The sequence below is a fragment of the Pangasianodon hypophthalmus genome, chromosome 5, assembly GCF_027358585.1.
Source record: "Pangasianodon hypophthalmus isolate fPanHyp1 chromosome 5, fPanHyp1.pri, whole genome shotgun sequence".
NCBI lineage: Eukaryota > Metazoa > Chordata > Actinopteri > Siluriformes > Pangasiidae > Pangasianodon > Pangasianodon hypophthalmus.
In genome coordinates this window covers 9157460-9176016 of record NC_069714.1, presented here as the reverse complement: position 1 = coordinate 9176016, position 18557 = coordinate 9157460, and the positions used below count along the sequence as shown (strand labels likewise).

Here is an 18557-nt window from a genome sequence, read left to right as displayed (position 1 = left end):
TGTATCAGTAGTAGTGGAATGTATTTTTTGGAAATGTTTTGCTTGAAAAGATCCTTGTGGTACACTATATGGCCAAAAGTTTGTGGACACCTGACCATCACACCCATATGTGGTTCTTTCCCAAACTGTTGCCACAAAGTTGGAAGCACACAATTGTCCCAAATGTCTTTGTATGCTGTAGATGTACTATTTCCCTTCACTGGATCTAAGGGGCCCAAATGAAAAGGGGCCCAAACGAAAACCTCTCCAAAAGAGTGCAGGTTATTATAACAGAGGGGGACTAAATCTGGAATGGGATATTCAAAAATCATATATGGATGGGATTGTTAGGTGTCCACAAACATTTGTCCATATAGTGTATCTTTTTTGTATCAAAAAAAAAATAAATTGACACTTGAATTGACATGTTTTCAAATGCAGTGAAATTCATACATTTGTAAGTGTGGCTTAAGTGTCCAAATACTTTCTGGGGCCACTGTATGTGGTTTATATACATAAACAACCCTTAAAAGCACATTGAAGCACACTCAAAATACCTTTACACACTGCACTGCTACCATTTGGAGCAGATTTTTGGCTGATTGGATAATCGCATAAATGAGCATGAGTGGTAGGTGAGTGTAAAAATCATTTGTATGGATCACATATTCAAATGTCAATATGGTTCCTGGGTTTGGGGATAACTTCTATACACTCTGTGGAAAATATTATATACAAAAAAAGTAAGTTTTCTGAACCCACTCCTACTTACAGATGGGGTGGGGTATTTATTCAAATCCAAAACAGATTTCTAAAACGAAAATGATACCTTTTTCTAAAAATGAACTAACACTATAAGGTTAAATTGAGATTGTAACAGAGAATGGATAGATCTGATTGCCAAGGCTGCCATCTACTGGGCACAGAACTATAGGACTAGTATCTAAAGCTTTACACAAATATAAAATGTGAAAACTAACCAAACACTGGATGTGTAATTAGCATACATTTGCCATGGTAAGCCACAAAAGGAGGAGTTTCCCCAAAGTCAGTATAAAAATCGATGCTTTTTCCTCAGTATAAGCGATAAATGTGTGGAAGAAGAGAAGCTCCAGCTCCTTCATACGAAGTTAAATTTGGACCTAAGACAGCAGTTTTGATTAAAAAAGGCGTCACTAACAAATAAAGGAATACCTTTAAGCTCGGTAAGTACTTACAGGCTGTAACGAGGCTATATCGAGGCTAAACTATAACAGTCTATCTTTTTGTATACTATAGCACTAAATAATGAGAGTAATTCATGGGAAATTTTAGTAACATGCATACATTTTATGGCTAACTTAGTGTAACATACTCTGTCACAGGGATTTTTGCACTGTTTTAAGCTTTCTCTACTCCCAATTCACATGATTCAATTCGAGAAGTGAGAACTTCAGCACTACTGCATTATTGTTGTCACTCAAGATAACCAATTAATTTGTCAATGCTCAATATATAAATAAATGAAGTAACATTGTTTTAGTTACACTACTGGACAACAACGGAAGCATATCCGTTTCCGTTTCATTTATCTGAACTTCTTCGACTATTGGAACGATAGCTTTCAGTTTCATCATTAATTTACTCAGACAGGAAGTTGGTAAAGTGGGAGACTTCAGGTTGAACCTCTGTATCTTGATGTGTATATACTTCACTGATACGTCTCTGATACTGTGCTACATATGTGATATTGTGATACGTCTGTGATTCTGTGCTATGTCTGTGCTATGTCTGTGATATGTGATACTGTGCTATGTCTGTGATACTGTGCTATGTCTGTGATATGTCTGTGATACTGTGATATGTCTGTGGTACGTCTGTGATATTGTGATACATCTGTGATACTGTGAGACGTCTGTGATACTGTGATACATCTGTGATACTGTGATACTTTCGGGGGAATGACATACTTAATTTCGAAACTTGGATCGTGACAATCAATGGTAAGTGAAATGACATAGGCAAATCATGTTAAGGTTATTAAAAAAAAGTAAAACCTGATTAAAGATTTGTAAATGTTAAATATATGGAGATACAGTGTAAAATTGCACCAAAAAAACCCAAAAAACTAGAAATTAATTTCAAATATTTTCATTGTTTATACTGGGAGAATTTATTTTTCTTCTGTCCCACATTAACAAGAACATCATGGTAAAGTGGGACAGGGAATTACTGGTAAACTGGGACAGACAATCATGTAATTTAAAGAGGTGAATGATCCTGAATGATAGGTGAATGATCCTCTCAAAATTCAGACATCAAGCTGATTAATTAATTACCCTGTACCGCTTATCCGACCCTGTGTAGGATAAGCGGTACAGAAAATGGATGGCTGGATAGTACACACTACTAATTAATATATTCTTCTTATCATTGTAATGCATCACAGTTGAAATATATTTCAGACAAAGAAAGACAGGGAGGAACATGAGAAAAAAGACAGAGAAAAAAGAGGGCAGTAAGAGAGTTTTAAGTCAGAGGAATAAGGAGAGGATAAGTGGAGCCGTAGAAGGCAACATGAAGAGGTGGGAATAAGAATCTTAGGATGGTATCAAGGATGTGAAATGTCCCCAAAAAAGCACCCCACAGAGCAGGATCAAGGGCTGTAAGGGTAAAGAGCTATAATACATGTTTTTTAAAAGGTAATATCTGTGCTCCATATTTTTATATATTCATGAATATTAAGCATATATCCTGATTTTTAGAGTAAATAAATTAAGTGTCTCACTTTAACAGTATCACATGAAAAAGTACAGGATAAGGGTCTGAAGAATTGCCATTCTACCTGGTTTTTGGTATTACTTGTTTTTTTGCTTTTGAATATTGTAAGGTTTTTTTGAATAAAGGTATCCTGTTGGCTTATATAACACTTTATACTGTATATACAGTATACTATGGCCAAAAGTTTGTGGACAGCTGACCATCACCTATACAGTATATGTGGGTCTTCCCAAAACTGTTGCCACAAAGTTGGAGGCACACAATTGTATAGGATGTCTTTGTATGCTGTAGCATTATGATTTCCCTTCACTGGAACTAGGGGCTCAAACATGTTCCATCATGACAATCTCTGCACAAAATGAAGTCCATGAAGACATGGTTTGCCAAGGTTGGAGTGGAAGAACTCTAGTGTCCTGCACAGAGACCTGACTTCAACCTCACTGAACACCTTTGAGATGAACTGAAACTCAGACTTCCCAGAAGAATGGAGCTTATTATAACAGCAAAGGAGGACTAAACCTGGAATGGAATGTTCGAAGAAAACATATGAGTGTGATGGTCAGGTGTCCACAAATTATATATTTTATAATGTAATTTTGTAATAATAATAGTATTTTGTAATGGTTGAGGTGGTAAATGCATTATCACAAAGTTTCCAGTGAAACAGAGCGTTTCAGACAAAAGTCTTTTGTCAGCAATGTAAGCAGAGTGATTCTGAGGCTGTACTGTAGTGCACTTTGGAAACTTTATGCGCTATGCTGAACTTTTACCACTTCACATATATATATACAGTACTGTGCAAAAGTCTTAGGCATATGCAAAGAAATGCTGTAGAGCAAAGATGCCTTCAAAAATAATGAAATTAAATGTTTCTACACTTAAAAATACTATAAAGAGCAGTAAACAGTAATAAATGAAACAAAGTCAATATTTGGTGAGACGATCCTTCACTTAAAAAAAAAGTAGTCTCAGGTACAATTTGTGCAGTTTTATAAGGAAATTAGCTGTAAATTTTACTGAGCATTTTGCAGAACCAGACAATTTTTGCAGCAAATCTCAGCAGCCTTCATTATGTTTTTTTGTCTGAAAAGTGGTCTCTTATGTAATATCCTACTTTCTTTACTGACATACAAACATTTTTCTGTAACATTTAATTTTGTAAATCATATTATTAATCATATTTTTAATCATATTATATTTTCCTCCTAAAGATTTGTCCACGGTACCTGCACACAATCTCCACTAGCCAGACCTTCTTCAGTGCTGTAGCACAACTGAGCGGTGAGCCAAAACTCCTTCTTTATTTATTGCTTCTTATCTTTTTCCAACTGATTACTTGACACTTGACCATTTAGCAAGGGAAGTTGTAAAGATTAAATTTGAGGGAGAATGTATGATGTGCAGACTGTGAGGAAATAGAAATTCTTCTGCAGCTGAATGCAAAATGGCACAGTCATGTGTGTAGGTGTGTTTTACATTTTTACAGTTTTTCTAAAAAAAAAAAATTTTTTTAAAAAGATAAGATAATTGTCTCCCCCAATTCCTGGTATCACTTTTCATTAGAACGGTTTTACACATTCACTTTAATGGCAGTTAAACAGCGAGATATAAAATTTATGCAAGCCAGGTTTGAAAACTTTTAAAATATTCATATTATTTACACATTGGTATTTTGGCCACGACTCCATGACAAAATCTCATGAAGACATACATCAAAACGTTTACCAAGCTTCACTATCAAACCACCCAAATTCAAATAGTTGAATAGAAGACACAAAAGAAATTAAACCTACACTCAATGTAAAAGAGTAACAGTAAATGTTTCAAGTGAGTCAGAATGAATGAGCTGTTGGCCATTCATGCTAATGACATTTTTATGAATTGTTCAGTCCAATGGCTGTGCAATTTGTTCATGCACAACTCCTTTTAAGCACCCTGAAGAGGGAAAACTGCCTCTTCAGAAACCAAAAGGAGCAATATGGTTGTGTTTCTTGTACAGAATCTATAAATTATGAAAATAAATCCAGATTTGAAAGTCCACCTTTGTAATCCAAATGAATATCATTTAAATTCTTGAGACAGACAAATAATTAGATATGTTATTTATGTTGATATATTTCCTGCAGTCTGTTTCTACTTTTTATTATGTAGTCTTTCAGCACATTTGTATAAAATCACATATTTGAATAACATCACATATTTTGAACAAATCACACATTTGTGTTGAATATTCAAAAGTCTTTAACAGTGGCATGGATTTCAGTGTTTGGCACTGGGTCGCTTACAAAGTAGGAAGAAGACTGTAATTTCTGTGCAGTGTATCACCTGTATTGTTTCAGACCTAAAAGGAATGAATGTTAAACATTGTTACTTGTCAAATTGTCTGCAGTATTAGTGAAGATTTTACAGGGAACCATTTGTATTTAGAATAAACTAAATGGTCAATTTCAAACCTTACTTTTGTAGCTTACTGTCCAGGGAGGTCCCCAAGTTCCGAACTAGTGAGCCCAGAAAATAACCATTTCTGTCATCTTCCATTCAAGTACATGCATTGGGGTCCAAAACTCTGAGACCATACTGAAAAGCTGGAAATGAACAAAGTTTAGAATTAAAAAAAAAAGGAAATGTTGACTGAACATATCGACTATTCATATTGACTATTCAATATTCAAGATTTTGCACAGCTTCTAAGTCACTATTTAAATGTAAGCAAATTTGTGATATTGACAATGTTACCTCCTTTCTATAAAAGGTCAGATTTTCCATGAGTCTTATCCCTTCCACTGAAGAATGTGTGTAGACAACGCACTGATGCATTTGATCTAAAATGGATCATCAGGTTTTACACAAACTTGTCAGCTTGAGTGCACACTGTCATTAAAGCAAAAAGGGGACATACCAAATACTAATAAATTCTGAAATTCACGTAAATATCTGTAAGATTCTACTTTTCACTCAAGTTATTGCTGATAATCATTTGTAAAGAAAACCTTTGTGTTAAATTGAAAAAGAATGCCAGAAACAGAAGCATTTTCACTAGTTGTCTGTAATTTCTTCAGAAGCACAAACTATATTTGCCTTAGAGCTATAGGAATCAAAACTCTTAACATAAAATATGCCATAGCTCTAACAGTCATTTTGACCCCAACTAGTACCAGGGATCTTGAGGCACTCAGGGAATACCTTTCCTGCTTTCTAGGATTTGTTGAACACATTTTTAATATTACCAGGATTGTTTATTTTAGAGGTGGCACAGCAGGTAGTGTTGGTACTTCATAACGTCTGGGTCTGGGGAGCAATTATGCGGGTTATGTCCTGCAATAGACTGGTGTCCTGTCCAATATGTACTCCCACCTTGTGCTCAATGTTCCCAGGATAGGGTCCAGATCTGCTCTGACCAGAAGAAAGCTAAATGAATGAATCACTGTTTCAGCTGACTAAGATGACTAAGAATGTAAATGCTTCTTAGTGTGTAAATGACACGTGAACAATCACATAGTAACATAGTAGTGGATGGTATCAGATTTTTTCTGTTTTTTTCCTATTGACAGACAATGCATATGACGTCAGTGCAAAACGATTCTGGATTGATAAAACAGTGGTCAAAGACCAGGACTGCCTCATCTTCATGGATAATGGAAAAGGCGTGGATTATGACGAGATGCACAAAGTGCTCAGGTAGTAATGTGCTCATGAAGCCTGCATTATGTTTCAGATGAGAATGAGATAATCCAAATCCCTCCCCCACCCCCACCCCCTCTCTCTCTTTCTCAGTTTTGGCTTCAGTGATGAGCAGACGATAAGAGGCCATGTCCCAGTGGGTCTTTATGGTAACGGTTTTAAGACGGGCTCCATGCGTTTGGGGAAGGATGCCATCGTGTTCTCAAAGAAAGCCGACACCATGTGTGTGGGTCTCCTGTCACAGACTTACCTTGAGAATACAGGAGCACAGAATGTCATAGTGCTTATTGTCATGTTCACAAAAACTGGACAGACTGATATCCTTTATGTAGTGGAAAAGAGAGACAGATATTTAAATTCGACACAAATGGTAGCAAGAAGCATTGAACAGGAAATTTGTATTACAGAAACTTTTATTACTTCAGGAGATGAAAATATAAAACAAGGTATAGACAAGGTTACACAGAAACCTAAACAGTTAAAGCGCCTTATTATTCTTCATTTATTAATCTTAAGACATATTATTCTTAGTGACTACCTTCAAACTAGTAGAAAAGATGTGCCGTTAGGAACATGAGAAATGTGCTGGAAATATTGTGCCTGCCAGCATGTGAGTTAAATTAGGGGATAAGTCACAAAGTAGACAGAAAGGTAAATAAATGCTTTTGGAGAACATAAATGTTCTTTTGTGTAGTTTGGTCCTTAACCTCACTGTTCACTCAGTGTTGCACCAGAGCATGTAGAGTGTCTTCGTGATATCCTGACACATTCTCTGTTTCAGACAGAGGAACAACTGCTGACTGAGTTCAGTGTCATAACAGGTTATGCACCAACTCAAGTGGAACCCGCATCATTATCTGGAACTTGCGCAGGTGAACATGCAGGGAGTTTGATTTTCTGTGCTGTAGTTTTATATGAGAGCTCTGTTTAGATTAGGGATGTGATGGGATACTGGTATTACATTTTAAGAGTAAGAGTAAGAGTAAGATATTCCTTTATTTGTCCCGCAGTGGGGAAATTGCATTTAGCAACAGCAGGGGTGCAGTACAGTAAAAATTCTGTATTCTGTACATAAATGGCTTAAATAGTGCTAAAAGCAAAAATCCTAACACAAAACAAAAAAGGGAGAGGGGTGTATACACATAAGTACAGGTTGGATGAGAATAGTGTAGCTTGCCAGTAGTGTGACGGTATTGCACATTAAAATATTGCACACTGATATTGCACATAAATGTGAGTGTAAATACTGCACTGAGAGTTTATAAATAAATAAATCGGCAGTGTTCATTATAAAGTCTTACAGCAGCAGGAAGGAAAGACCGAATAAATCTCTCCTTTACACACTGAGGGTGGAGCAGTCTGTCACTTAAGCTGCTCTCCAGAGCTGACAGGACATCCCGCAGGGGGTGGGACTCGTGGTCCAGCATAGATGTCAGTTTTGTCAGGACCCGTCTGTCCCCAACCTCCCGCACTGAGTCCAGAGGACAGCCCAGGACAGAGCTGGACCTCTTGATGACCTTGTCCAGCTTTTTCCTCTCCCTCTCATTGATGCTGCTGCTCCAACAGACCACACCATACGGGATGGCTGATGCCACCACAGAGTCATAAAAAGTCTTTAGGAGCGCCCCCTGCACACCAAAGGACCGCAGTCTCCTCAGGAGGTAGAGCCTGCTCTGACCTTTCCTGTACAGTGCGTCTGTGTTGTGAGTCCAGTCCATTTTGTGGTTTAGGTGAACACCCAGGTACTTATAAGAGTCCACTCTCTCAATGTCCATTCCCTAGATGTTCACCAGTGAGGGGGCAGACCGGTGTCTGCGGAAATTTGGCCGACACCAGTCCACGAAGTCCTGCACCAGTCTTCTGTACTCTGCGTCATCGTCGTCACTGATCAGGCCAACGATGGCTGAGTCGTCAGAGAACTTGAGCAGGACACAGCTGTCCGTGTTGTATCTGAAGTCTGCAGTGTAGAGGGTGAAAAGGAAGGGTGCGAGCACCGTGCCCTGGGGGACACCCACACTGCAGGTCAGGGTGTCAGATACGCAGTCCCTAGCTCTCACAAACTGGGGCCTATCTGTGAGATAGTCCAGGACCCACTCCGCCAGATGTGAGTCCACTCCAGCCCATTCCAGCTTGTCCCTCAAAAGCAATGGCTGAATTGTGTTGAATGCGCTGGAGAAGTCAAAGAATAAAATCCTCACAGCGCTGCCGGGCTTCTCCAGGTGAGTTAGAGCACGGTGCAGCAGGAAGATCACAGCGTCCTCCACTCCAATCCCGGGTCGGTAGGCGAACTGCAGCGGGTCCATCACTGAGCTCACCTCAGAGCGTAGGTGGCCCAGGACCAGTCTCTCCAGTGTCTTCATCAGATGTGATGTGAGAGCCACCGGCCTAAAGCTGCTGAGGTCTCTAGCGTGCAGTGTTTTGGGCACTGGTACCAGACAGGAGGTCTTCCATAGCTGTGGTACCACCCTCAGCTTGAGGCTCATGTTGAAGACTTGCCCCATAATCCCACACAGTTCCTCTGCGCAGGATTTCAGGAGCCTGGAGCCGATACCGTCAGGTCCAGCTGCCTTCCTTGCTTTGATCCTCCTCAGCTCTTTCCTCACGTGGCCAGGTGTGAAAGACAGGGGTGGGCTGAGGGGGTGAATGAGTCCATGGGGCCGTGAGGGGGTGGTGTGGAGTGAGCCAGAGGTGTGAGGGGCTGGGGGAGGGGGGCATTGTCCCGTTGACGAGGTGTGGTGCAGCTGCATGGGGGGAGTAGTGGGTGACTGGTCAAACCAGTTGAAGTGATGGTTCAAGTCATTGACCCACTGCAGGTCCCCCACAACCTGGGAGTGGGGTGCTTTGAAGCCTGAGATGGTCTTTAGGCTCCTCCCCACCCCACTGATGTTTTGCTGCTTCAGCTGCTCCTCCATCTTCCTCTTGTAGCTGGCCTTGCCCTCCCTGATCTTCTTTCTCAGCTACTTTTGTACAGCCCTGAGTTCCTCCTTGTCCCCTGACCTGAAAGCTCTCTTCTTCTCCTTCAGGAGAGCTTTGATGTCAGGGGTAATCCACGGTTTGTTGTTAGCAAAACACTGTACCGTTTTGGAGGGCACAGTGTTTTCAACACAGAAGTTGATATAGCCTGTTATGGTGTCTGTGATGGCATTGATGTCCTCCCCATGTGGGTCAAAGAGCTCAGCCCACACAGTGGTGTTAAAGCAGTCCCTCAGAGCCTCCTCTCTCTCAGTGGACCACCTCTTCACCACACGGGACTCCACAGGGTGCCTGTGTACAACAGGTTTATACACAGGCTGTAGATAGACAATATTGTGGTCAGCTCTGCCAAGGGGGGGAAGCGGGGATGCAGAATATGCCTCCTTGGTGTTGGCATAAAATAAGTCCAATGTTTTATTGTCTCTTGTGTGATATGTGACATATTGTGTGAGTGTTGGTAACACAGAGGAGGGTGGTGCATGGTTAAAGTCTCCAGAGATGAGGAAGAAGGCCTGTGGGTGTTGTGTCTGCAGCCTGTTGGTAACAGAGAGCAGTGTATCGCAGGCAATGTCCGCCTTAGCAGAGGGGGGCACATACGCAGCTATCGCAATAACATGCGAGAACTCCCGTGGCAAGTAGAATGGCCTCATGCTAACAGCTAGCAGTTCAATACAACAGAAGCAACACTGCATTTGCGCTGACACACTTCCTGTGTGTGTAAAAGGCCATGTTGATTAACATAGGAGCATATTTACATAAACATTAACACATGATTGTGTGGAATAACAGGAAGAAGCCAGATCAAAACTGGATTCAGTGTGATGATTGTATGAAGTGGCGAAGAATTCCAGGTGGCATTGATCCTAAACAGCTCCCTAAAAAGTGGTTCTGCCACATGAACTCTGACCCTCAATTCAGGTATGTTTGTGTGTCTTTTTCTCTGTCCTCTGTGTGTGTGTGTGTGTGTGTGTGTGTGTGCTCATGTAAGTGCTTGATTCTCTCAGGAGTTGCACAGTTGAAGAAGAGCCTGAGGATTCTGACGGTGATCAACCCAGATACCAGAAAACATACAAACAACAGTGAGTAATGAATTCTGTCATTTATAATAAATATTTCTTCTAACATATATTTCTTATACCTTTGTTCTATTTAGTCTTGTGTATGTGTTTTGAAACAGTGAGAAAAATCAGAAGTTGCAGGAGGAGAACAGACAGCAGGTGATTAAGTTTAGATTAAGTTTTAAAATAGTTCAGGATAGTATCTTTTGATTCTCTCCCTGTTTAGGTAGAGTAAAAAAAATGGCTCAGTAGTGCAAAAATGCATTTTATATTTAATTGATTGACTGTGTAATGAACTGAGTGGTGATGTGTCTATGCTTCAGATGGAAGAGGAGCAGAGGACTGCAGCTTTGAATGAGCAGGATACTGCTTTGTTGAGGAAAGAACAGGACCTTGTGCGCCAGCTCCGATCCAGCGTCAGTAATTTCTTATTAAAATGATCTAACGCAGAACATCCTGAATTCTGTAATTCTCATATTGCTTATATTTCAGAAACATTTCTATATTCTATTTCCATTTAGACCTGTATGAAATGATATTAATGATAATAATATTTATTTTGTGGGTGTATCTGAAATAAATAAGGGATATTTGAACTTGACAGGATAATCCGTATATAAAAATAGTATATCTCATCGCAACTTATAAGAATCACATCAGTCGAGGTTTGTATTAGTTAGACTTCTTATATGTAAATTTACACAGGCATACAAAAAAATTTACTCATAAATCTGTTCATATCCAACTTGATAATACAACTCCGTAACATTTCAAAATAGTAACACACAAAATCCATCTTCATTGGATTACAAACAGCAGTGAAGAATGAATCCTGTCATTTGGAATAAATATTTCTTCTAACATACAGTGGCCGGAAAAAGGTAATTGGAAACTTAAGACACACTTGAATTTCACTGCATTAGAAATCGTGTCAAACCAAATGGTGTTTAAGTTAAAGAAAAATACCACAAGTACACTTTTCAAGCAAAACATTTCCCAAAAATAGATTGTTAAGTTTTGAAATATAAAAATAATAGCTATACTGTTCAAAATCTGATAAAAAATTATTTGGACACTTAACAGTGGCTTCATTAAAGATCACAGTTACAGTGTTTTAGCATATAGTTTGCCATGCATTGTTTCGCAGAACTTCATGATAACATCTGGGCATGGAATTAATCAGTTTTTATAACAGTCATGGTCGAAGTTTCCTCCAAGTTTCAACCAAAAAAACTTCTAGGCCATCCACACTAGAGCATTGACAATCTGCTAATTTCTTCTCCATTGCATCCCATAGATCTATAGGGTTTAAGTTCAGGCTCTGGGAGGGCCATTCTAAGACTTTTTTAATTTTCTATTTGCCAAAAAGAAGGGCAGCTGTGTTGCTTTGGATCATTATCCTGCTGAAAAAATCACTTTTGTTGCATGAATAATTTAATCGAATAAAAAAACATCCACAGACTTATACATTTCTACCTCCATGCAGTTTGGTGGGAGTTCTTCTCCTGGATTTCTCCACACACACACACTCTACCATCAGATCCATCCAAGTTCAGTTTTGGTCCATCTGAAAATAAGACAGTTCTCCAGAAGCTGCTGTCTTTCTGTAAATGTTCTTTTGCAAATTTTCTTATTCTTGGGGCTGATGAATGTTTTCCTCCCACATTACCGTCTCTGTATCCTTGCTCATTGATCCCTGTTTTGAATAGTTTGTGCTTTAGGTGTATCTGGTAATTCTCACTGATCTCCTTGTTGCTATTTCTCGCCTGTTTTTCTTGATTTTACTCACAATTATCCCACCCGTTCTGCTTGTGTAAGTTTAAACAGAAGAAGATGCAGTCAAATCAATTCACCACGCTATGTCTTGCAATTCATTACTCTATGTCTTTGCTTAGATTTAGGAGAAGTTATGTGACTTTTTGCACATTGCTTTACTTAGATGATGGTTGTTTAGTTGATTGTGTAATGAATGGAGTGGTGATGTGTCTATGTTTCAGCTCATGCTGGAGCAGAGGGCTGCAGCTTTTTTTAGGACAAGCAGCATTCTGCTTTGTTGAGGAAAGAGCAAGACCGTTGTTGTCTGCTCCAATCCAGCATCAGTAATTTAATTTTAAAATTATCTAGCACAGCATTTCCCAAAACTTGCATTTCCCATATTACTTATATTACAGAAATTTCTGTATTTCATGACACTCATAAACTAAAAAGAGCTTTCTTAACTTCAAAGAAGAGCATCTGAGTGAGACCAGATACAGATTTGTTTTTTTGTTTTTTTTTTTTTAAAGTTGAGCAATATCCAGATATTAGCACAGTCTCTCTCATATCTTGCTGTGAAGTAAATACAGTACAGTTAAACACTGTAAAAGTCTGTCAAGGTGTATTTGTATAATTTGGCTTGAGAGAAAGGGGAGCTGGAAATATGGGTTGTTAAGGATCATGTATTAAGGATCTTTACAGACTCATAATTACAGACTCTGTGCATTATAGTTTGGGAACTACCTGGTTAATCAAATATTTATAGTTTTTAATCTTCCTCTATCCTTCGTCATTTTTCCTCACAACAGAGCCCTTCTACACCCAGGTCATCCATCCAAAGAGCACCCAGCTCCACGGTTAATTCCTCGTCTCTGACAGGTACAGGCTTATTTTGTTATGTGTGTATATCTCTGTATTTATTGGTTACTGGTTTGTTGCAGTTGGTGTTTCTATCTCTTTAGGCTCCAGTCCTTCAGTTAACACTTCAGTTATCACGCATTTCACCGCTTTCCCTACTACTCCTACAGGGTAATGTCATCTATCACTCCCTCTGTCTTACACACCTTCACAATGACATGGCATTAAAAGCACCTGAATTATATAATTTATCCTTCTTTTCAGGAAGAAGAGAGCCCTAAGCCCGAGTCAAGAGAACCCAGAGAAGAAGAGAGCCAGAATGAGACCTCTTCTTGACATACAGGATATTCCGTCAACATCTACAGCCTTACCTGAGGCTTTTTGTTTACCTGCCATGTTCATCCCATATAGTGATGGTAATAAAGGAGTAGGCACAGCCATTAAAACAGAACTGAAGGACAGTGGTGATGATGTGAATGACAAGAGCACAGTGAAGAAGGAGCAGAGCAATGAATTCACACAGACCAGCTCTGAAGACCTGCAGACCTACAAAGTGCTGTACCTGCAGGTCAAAGAGGAGATAAAGCAAATCCAACAGAAGCTGAGAGAGCAAGAAGAAGAACAGGAAAAGCTAAAGGGAAAGGTGAATGTCTGACTGCTAGAGATCTAAGTCACAATTCATGAATGTTAGAAGGAGAAATGCAACCTAATTAAACTAAATAAGATAAAATGTTTAATATAATTGTGATGTGATGTGAGTTTGTTTCAATTCTTACTGTGTCCTTCTCTCATTGTACAAAATTCTCACTCACAGGTGGACAGTCTAAAAGATGAGAAGTGCACTTTGTTGACCTGCTATGAGAGCTTGCAGAAAGAGGAAATTCAGAGAAAAAGTTAAAAGGTCAAGGTAAGTGTAGAAGATCAAAGGGTCTGTAGAGGTAATTAAAAACTGTACATTATTTGGCAATTGAGACAGAAGCCATAGCCCTGGGGCCTCATTTATAAACCGGATGTACACATAAAAATGAGCCTGGAATGTGCGTACCCAACCTCCCACACAGAAACTGACATTTATAAAGAAATACTTACTAGAAAATTAGGCATATATTTATGGAAGCTTTGACCCATGCATAGAGCCATACGCAACATTTTAAAGACAGTGGGAATTACAATTTCCCACTGGAAATTGGAAATGGACATTTCACTGGAACTATAAGGCCTAGCCCAAAAATTTTCCAGCATTTTTCCCTGTGCAAAAAGCAAGGTCCATGAAGACATGATTTGCCAAGGTTGGAGTGGAAGAACTCGAGTGGCCGGCACAGAGCCCTGACCTCAACCCTACTGAACACCTTTGGGATGAACTGGTACACAGACTGCACCTCAGACCTCCTCACCAACATCAGTGCCTGATTTCACTTATGCTCTTGCGGCAGAATGAACACAAATGTCCACAGCCACGCTCTAAAATCTAGTGGAAAGCCAGAAGAGTGGAGGTTATTATAACAGCCGTCTTGATTGGCATAATCAAACTGACAAGTCGGTACATCAGATTTCCTCTGCGGATGGGTGAACAGGCCAACATCAAAGCACAAGTTGCAGCAATGTCCAGTCACAATAAATAAGCTTTTTTCAATTGAAAGCTATTTCATTCTATAAATGAACAAGTTATTTGTCCTAACCCACATAGCACAGAGGAGAGACTCTTCAACAACATACTCTCTTGCATGTTCAGACCGCATCACTGGTCTGCTTAAACGGCGATGACATTCGCTCAATTCACATCTGTACCTGTCCGATGAATGTAATCTTCACTCTGTGAGATGGCGTGAGGACGTCATGCGTTGATTGTGAATACCTGAGGCCAGTGTAAACCAGTGTATTTTTAACAAGCTCTTTTCATGTCTTTGATATTTCAGACATGATGAAATTTTATTTCTTTTAATTTATTTGTCAAGTTTTTAATAGCAGCAATTGTGTCCTTTTGTCTCAATCTCTGAGACACATTCCCCTTTGCATTCTCCAAGAATCCTCTTTTACGCTTTGCTCTCTGCCATTGTCAGCACTACCTCACTCAAAAATGAATGGGACACCCCACGTTTAAATATGTATGAGGTAATCTGCATTGACAATTTATGGATATTTGTGGGAGGAAACCAGGCTGGAGAAGAGGCTGATTCACCTGTGCACATTTTCAAGAAGATAGTGGTTTATAAAGCGGAAACTGTGTGCAGGTGTATTATAATGTTTTATAAATCTGATTTTTTTGTGCATATACCATTTCTTGGTTTTTGTGCGCACACACACACACACCTTCACTGTGGAATGCATTAGATTTAGGAGAAGTTATGTGACTTTTTGCACATTGCTTTACTTAGATGATGGTTGTTTAGTTGATTGTGTAATGAATGGAGTGGTGATGTGTCTATGTTTCAGCTCATGCTGGAGCAGAGGGCTGCAGCTTTTTTTAGGACAAGCAGCATTCTGCTTTGTTGAGGAAAGAGCAAGACCGTTGTTGTCTGCTCCAATCCAGCATCAGTAATTTAATTTTAAAATTATCTAGTGCAGCATTTCCCAAAACTTGCATTTCCCATATTACTTATATTACAGAAATTTCTGTATTTCATGACACTCATAAACTAAAAAGAGCTTTCTTAACTTCAAAAAAGAGCATCTGAGTGAGACCAGATACAGATTTGTTTTTTTTGTTTTTTTTTAAAGTTGAGCAATATCCAGATATTAGCACAGTCTCTCTCATATCTTGCTGTGAAGTAAATACAGTACAGTTAAACACTGTAAAAGTCTGTCAAGGTGTATTTGTATAATTTGGCTTGAGAGAAAGGGGAGCTGGAAATATGGGTTGTTAAGGATCATGTATTAAGGATCATGTATTAAGGATCTTTACAGACTCATAATTACAGACTCTGTGCATTATAGTTTGGGAACTACCTGGTTAATCAAATATTTATAGTTTTTAATCTTCCTCTATCCTTCGTCATTTTTCCTCACAACAGAGCCCTTCTACACCCAGGTCATCCATCCAAAGAGCACCCAATGTGGGGTGTCCCATTCATTTTTGAGTGAGGTAGTGCTGACAATGGCACACCTTCACTGTGGAATGCATGCAAAGTTTTATAAATGATCCACATAAATGAGGCCCATGATCTGCACTATAATAAAATAACTCATATTAAGTGACTCATATAGAGTTTTTCTTCTTTTCAGCATCAGGCCAAGAGAACTTAGACAGAGAATGGTGCATCTCCTGGTCAACTTCGTCCCTGCTCTGGACCTTCAACAGGTGAATTACAATTACGAAATCATCAATGGGCTTCTCACTCAGGTTATTGATGAGATCTCCCCTACAGAGTCAGCCTCTACATACAAACACTGGTGACCAGAAGAGCACAATCTTTAAAGTACATTAATCATTTGGTTGTTTAATGCAAAAATACCTAAAGAACAAATTCTTAATATACCTGACTCCTTTTAGATGGTAGTATCATATTCAGCTCATGTGTAGGCTTCCATTTTCTCTATTTCCATTTTCTTTTGAATCAACAATTGTTTTCAATCTGTATCCTTAATATGAATCCTGTTATACTTTGGTGCTGGGACAAAACTATAGAAAACAAATGGAAGCCAAGGTCCAAAGAATAAGAAACAATAATACAAATTCATCTATACTGACCCTAGTACTGTTCCATGTTTATGCTATTTAGTGTAGACATTTATATACTGTATGTACAAAGCATATTTTTCTGTGGATTCTGTCTTTTGCACTGCAAGAAAATTAGACTATATGGCCAAAAGTATGTGGACAACTGAGCATCACACCCATATGTGGTTCTTCCCCAAACTGTTGCACAAATTTGGAAGCACACAACTGTCTAGAGTGTCTTTGTATGTTGTAACATTACAATTTCCTTTCACTGGAACTAAGGGGCCCAAACCTGTTCCAGCATGACATTGCCCCTGTACACAAAGTGGTTTGCCAAGGTTGGTGTGGAAAAACTCGAGTGTCATCAAGTGGCCTGCACAGAGTCCTGACCTCAACCCCACTGAACACCTTGAACTGGAACCCCGACTGCACCCCAGACCTCCTCACCCGACATCAATGACCTCACTAATGCTCTTGAGGCTGAATGAGCAAATCCTCACAGCCATGATCCAAAATCTAGTGGAAAGCCTTCCCAGAACAGTGGAGGTTATTATAACAGCAAAGAGGGGAATAAGTCTGGAATGGGACTTATGGGTGTGATGGACAGGTATCTACATACTTTTGGCCATATAGTGATAATACAGTGATGTGATATAGTGACATGATGCAATGTATTATACATATTAAGGCCCTGATTTACAAATATCCCAAATAAAGAGCAATAATATGTGTGCATGCAGGACGGGTCAATTTTTTTGTTTTGTTTTTTTTTTAAACAATGAAAAACTATGTAAATGGCATTGCCAGGGAGAAGAAACAACATGTAATTTTTTTTTTTTTTTTGCATGATCGTGATAGCATTAATAAGTTCAGAGCTCAAAGAGACCAAATAAATAAGCTGAAACTTTATATGTTAGGCATATATAACATCTATACATAATTTTGCCTAAAATAGAACAAAACACTAACAGAAAAGTGAGAAAAAACCCGAACTACAATATGGATGTTAAATATTATTATATTATATTATTATTTTTTTAAAATCTTTAAAAAACAGCTGATCTCCCCGGATTTTCACACACAACTGTCTCTAGAGTTTACACAGGAGAAAAAAAAAAAACACTGAGTGAGTGACAGTTCTGAGAGTGGAAACTCCTTGTTGATTAGAGAGGTCAAAGGAGAATGGCCAGATTGGTTTGAGCTGCCAGGAAGGATATAGTAACTCAAATAATTACCCTTTACAACCATGGTGAGCAGAAAAGCGTCTCATTATGCAAAAAACATCAAACCTTGAGGTGGATGAGCTACAGCAGCAGAAGACCACACCTGTCAGGGTTCCACTCCTGTCAGCCAAGAACAGGAATCTGAGGATATCATGGCCACAGACTCACCGTAACTGGACAGTTGAAGACTGGAGGAAAAAAATCACCTGTTTCTCCCATCCACCTCAAGGATTGATATTTTGGGCATTCTGAGATGCTTGTATGCTCACCACGAGTGTCCAGCGGTGTACAAGAAAATACATGATGGCCTTAGAAAATTGCCATAGGTAACATAATTGAGTATAAAGAATTTCTTACCTAACCATGTGACTGCAGAAGGGTCAACGCTATGGAAGGGGTTTTATTTAAAGATTATTCATATACACTACTAGCCAGCCCCTGCATTTTTTTTTTTCTTAAAAATTTTCAAAATGCATGTTCAAGGGTTTCTGCAAATGTGTGCAGTGTGTGGTGAGTTTAGATCTTGGAATTATAAATTTGTTCTAAACTAATAATTCTGTAATTGTTCTAGTATGCAAAATTAAACATTTTGGGAGGTATTAGCAAATTAGT

The 18557-nt window shown here is 39.0% G+C and overlaps 1 pseudogene; it reads left to right on the top strand.

The window, feature by feature from the left end:
• The first annotated feature begins 993 nt into the window (after positions 1-993).
• LOC113523849 (MORC family CW-type zinc finger protein 3-like) lies at positions 994-17455 on the top strand (annotated as a pseudogene).
• Positions 17456-18557: the final 1102 nt, after the last annotated feature.